The sequence below is a fragment of the Lissotriton vulgaris genome, chromosome 2_1 (assembly GCF_964263255.1).
Source record: "Lissotriton vulgaris chromosome 2_1, aLisVul1.2, whole genome shotgun sequence".
Taxonomy (NCBI): domain Eukaryota; kingdom Metazoa; phylum Chordata; class Amphibia; order Caudata; family Salamandridae; genus Lissotriton; species Lissotriton vulgaris.
The window spans coordinates 1,622,863,498-1,622,868,698 of NC_141687.1; positions in this window are offsets into that span (position 1 = coordinate 1,622,863,498).

Sequence of the window (5,201 nt, forward strand, 5' to 3'; positions counted from 1 at the left end):
CACTACTTAGCACATTTGTGAGTCATGCAGCACAGGAAGTGTAAAAACCTCATGGGCATTGTGGACTTCAAAGCCCTTAATCCTGTGCAAGGAGATGGAGGTGGAGGCAGGGCCCTGTCTTCAGTGCTACTTAGCACATCCTCCAGCCCTGCAGCGCGGAACATCCCCAGAGCTGGCCCGGGCATGGCCTTTGCGAAGACCAGGCCAAGTGCAGGCCCATCTGTGCTCATTCACGGCTGGATGAGGCTGGGCTAGACCACCTGCCTTTCACTCAATGAACAGGGAAAATGGGTAAGCGTAAATTGCCTGGAAAATGGTCTACTGATGTAAGACATTCAACCATCGCGGGATTTCTTGAATGCACTGTGGGTGCAATATCAAAAGAAACTGAAATTGCTGAAAGACAACTCTCCCTTTCTAGTAAAACTGGTTTAACTCCTTAGTTTGAACCACACATCCTTATCTCACAGTGTAACTTTGCCTGAGGATTATGTTCACTGCTCCTCTAGTCATTTATCTGAAGAGTCTGTTGTCTTGCCAGACTCTGAAGGACACCAACCATCAGTCAGTCCACTCTTGTCTGATTCATGACCAGTGGCAAAGTGATTGAAAATATTACCCAAACCCCATTATGCAAAGATCCAGGAGGAACGTTTATCACAAGACACTCTCAATCTGCAAGCAACTTTAGATGTGAATGAATTCACAGAAATATGAGATCAATTTAAATCCCTTTTGGAACTTGGTCTTCAATCTCTGTATGATCACTTAGGGAATATTAGTGCTCTCCTGGACAGGGCACTGGACGTGGTTGTTTGCTCTTATGCTCGACGACACCCAGCTGATCCTCTCCCTCACCAACGACCCCGCCACAGCCAGAGCCAGCCTACAGGAGGGGATGAAAGACGTAGCCGAGTGGATGAAGAACAGCCGCCTGAAACTGAACTCAGACAAGACGGAAGTCCTCATGCTGGGATCCTCTCCCTCCGCCTGAGACGACTCCTGGTGGCCCCCCACCCTGGGCAGCGCACCCAAACCAACCGACCAGGCACGCAACCTGGGCTTCATCCTGGACTCCTCCCTCTCCATGACCAGACAAGTCAACGCCGTCACCTCGTCATGCTTTAACATCCTGCGCATGCTACGTAAGATCTTCCGGTGGATCCCCACCGAGACCAGGAAGACGGTCACCCAGGCCCTCGTCACCAGCCGACTGGACTACGGCAACTCCCTCTATGCCGGAACCACTGCCAGACTCCGGAAAAGACTCCAGCGAATCCAGAACGCCTCAGCAAGACTCATCCTGGACATCCCCCGACACAGCCACATCTCCGGACACCTGAGAGACCTGCACTGGCTCCCGGTCAACAAGAGAATCACGTTCCGACTCCTCACCCATGCACACAAAGCCCTACACAACCAAGGCCCAAGATACCTCAACAGCCGCCTCAACTTCTACACTCCCACACGCCAGCTTCGATCAACCAACCACGCCCTCGCCGCCGTCCCCCGCATCCGAAGAGCCACCACAGGAGGAAGATCCTTCTCCTACCTCGCCGCCAAGACGTGGAACTCCCTCCCGACCCACCTCCGCCTGACCCAAGACCACCTCGCCTTCAGGAAGCAGCTCAAGACCTGGCTGTTCGAGCAGTAGCGGACCCCCCTCCCCTCCAAGCGCCTTGAGACCCTCCGGGTGAGTAGCGCGCTATATAAATGCTCTGATTGATTGATTGATTGAATCTAAAACTGCTCCAGACCTCACACAGTCTTGTGCTACTTCATCTAGGGAAACTTGCACTGGAGGCAGTAATACTAACTGTTATACGGTTGTTAGGCCCTCGCAAAGTTTGTGGAATAAGGAGATAGCTATGACAGACCTAGGCACATAGCCCACCTCAACCATACACTTGCCTCCTGCTGCGTGTCCGTACATCATTGTCCTTACCAATGTGAAATGTTTAGCCACTCAGGCTGTAAAATCCATTGCCGAAGTAAAAAAAGTCTTTCACTGGATAATGAGAAATGCTAAGCCCAACAACTGTAATCATATTGAAACTTTAGTGAAGCATAGGGTACCATGGATTGGCCATTACCAAAGGGCTTTGACTGTTATAGTTAATTTTGAAAAAGCCTTGTTCAATGGGTAGACTTGTCATACTATCATACCAAGAATTTTTAGCTCTGACTTCTATAAAGCTGTTGTCCCTGAATTATTTTTACAGACATCTGAATTCCACAACACAGAATCTATCTATACCTTACTGTGATATTATCACCTAATACACATTTTTCTGTCATTCCAGCAGTCCAGATCCCCAAATCTAATCAATTTTCCTTGCATGCTGAATTTTTCCAGAATGACTGAAAGCAAAGGCCCTAACCTCAGTAAGCCAGGGGGCATTTCTAATCCACAGAGCGGGGTGATGCCACAATGAGTCTGTAAGAAACCTGATATCTAGGGTCTCTGAACTTAAAATAATTTGTTGGATCATAGCTGGAATGAAATCTAAACAAAATCTGGATATTTGGATAATATACCATCAATCTGATCTACTCATGTTGCAAGAAACTTGGTCACTTGATGTATTTTTGAGAGTTTTATTTATTTTATTAAGCCTGCAAGTCCTTTGCTATTAGGTAGGGCAGAGCTGCCCTGCTGACATCATTTGAAGTTACCTTACAATGTTCTATCTGACCCATATTTGTCACTAGTAAACTGTTCCCGGCATTTAATCTTCAATGTTCAGCTCATTTAAATGTTGTCTTAATTCATTTAAAAAATAACCACAATTGTAAAGCATTGTTTGAGTTTCTTGTTGGGCTCAACAATAACTACTGCACTGCAGGCTTATCTTTTAGCATACTGTTGGGAGGGGATTTCAATGTAAAATTTGGAACTAAAGGTTTGTTAACTGCAATTAAACTTTTTTATCCAAAGGAGCACATGGGAGATGTTCATATTTGGGATGCAAGGGATAGCCTTTTGTATAACTTCTTCTTGCTTCATGATTAATGTAACCATATTGATCTTGCAGGATTCCTGTCCTCTCCCATTCCAACTTCATTGTTAAGGGCTGTAGCAAATTAGATTTTTGGCTAAAATCGTTTTAGAGGATTCAATTAACCCAAGTATATTTAGCGGTCGTAACCCCCTTGAGGCGATGGTCACAGCCCCCAAAGATATGAGAAAATATGAGTTGGGGGAGCCATGAAGATCTTCACTAAAGACAATAGAAATAGGCTAGTGTGGAAAAATGTGAATCTTGGGAAAATCTTGGCAGGCTTATTAAAGGTAATAGGGGTCTTGTGGGACTTTGTTTATCTATGCATAATAATCATTGAGGTATATGTAAGCCTGGCAATTAACATGAGGAAGATACTGATGAAACCATTAAGAACATTATCCAATATCTCAACAGGATGGTTTGATAGAGCATGTAAATTTGCATATAATAATCTTAGGGGTCTATTACGATGGCGGTCGGACACCATAACAGTATGTGGGACTGTCTGCCAGGGGTGCGGCGGTCCCGCACCAGCAATTAGGATGCCACCGCCACCGTGGAATCCCCCATTCCCAGCATTGTGGTAGGCGGTGCTCACAGCACTGCCCGCCACAATACTGGGAATGAACATTGTGAATTGGTATGTACAAGGTGACAGGCACCGCGTCGTGCCTGCCACCTTGTCCATGCCAATGTAGGGGGTACAATAGGTACCCCCCATGTGCACCCCCCCAACTTCCTGGGAGCCCGCTATGGGCCCCCAACAGCGAAAAACACTTAGACTGCGCTCCGCCAGCATGTTAATATGGATGGCGGTGTCTTGCAGACACCGCCACCATATCAAGCCCCATTTGCACCCGGTCGACTTGTCGACGAGCAGAAAAATGGCAGACGGTCTTCCCGTCTGCCACGGACCCCCCAGCCATCCTAATATGGCGGGGGTCATTCAGGCATGGATGGCGGGCAGATCGCCCCCGCCAGCTCGGCGGTGGCTACCGCCGACCTGGCGGGGGCAATCCGCCCGCCATCCAAATAAATCCCCTTAGTGTTGCACTAAAATGAGAACCCACAAATACGACTGAGGACGCTTTCTGTAAGGGCGGATATAAAATTGTGCTGAAACAGAGGAAAATTGAGTTAGAAAGAGAGGTTTGGGAGGAGTTGGATGATTCTTATAAGCAACTTTTAGAAGGCAGGTCACACCAACAAGCTGTCTAAATCCCCCATCCAGGAGCTGGTTCAGAACATTGGCCCTGATGATTCGGTAGCCTACTTTGAAAAAATATACTATCTTATATCAACTGATATTAATGCCTCCAGAGAGGTGTCCATTTTCACTGAATATAGACATTGAACTTGATGAGGTGGTAGCCGTGCAATCATTAAGAGCCTAAGAAACAAGACACCTGGACCGATGTGGTCCCATTGCACTTGTGCAAAGACATTATAGGGCTTTGGGCTCTACTACTGACTTGTTATAAATGCAGCATGTAAGACAGGGCTCCCCAATCTTGGTGCACCGCGATAGTTGTACTGCTCTTCAAAAAGGGTGGTTGTAAGGATCTGAGCCGCTACTGACCCATATCCTTACTAGCCTCAACAGTTACAATTTTTGGGAAAGTAGTTCTTGAGAGGTTTCCACTCTGGTCCTCAGAGCAAAACATAATTACAAGAGTCCAGTTTGGTTCTAGTAGTAGCATAGGGAGGCTTAAGAAGTACTTGAACTTACTCCTTCTGATATCCAAATATACAATTACCAAATGTAGCCCACTTTTCATGGAATTTATGGACCTTTCCTACATATTTGACAGCATCAACAGTCCAAATTGTAGGAGGTCTTGCTTGATCTGGGTGTAAAAGAAGAACTTTTGAACTTCTTGCATGCTCTGTATTTTTATCTTTAATCCTCTGTATGCTTCGGGCTAAAAGGGTAATGTTCAAATTCTTATGGGGTGATGTGAAGGGTATGTGTTTTAGCCCCAATTTGACTTTTTACCATATATTAATTATCTTTAAGCAGCCTTGCTGGAGGTGGGCTAGAACATGCAAGTTGTTGAAAACGGTGTAGAGTCAAAATATCGAGTTTTTAATATCGACTAGACATAATATTGAGTAAAAAATATAGAATGGACATAATATCGATTATCAAAGTCAAAAAGGCTATCCCTGGACTGGTTCAATATTAATAACACTCAA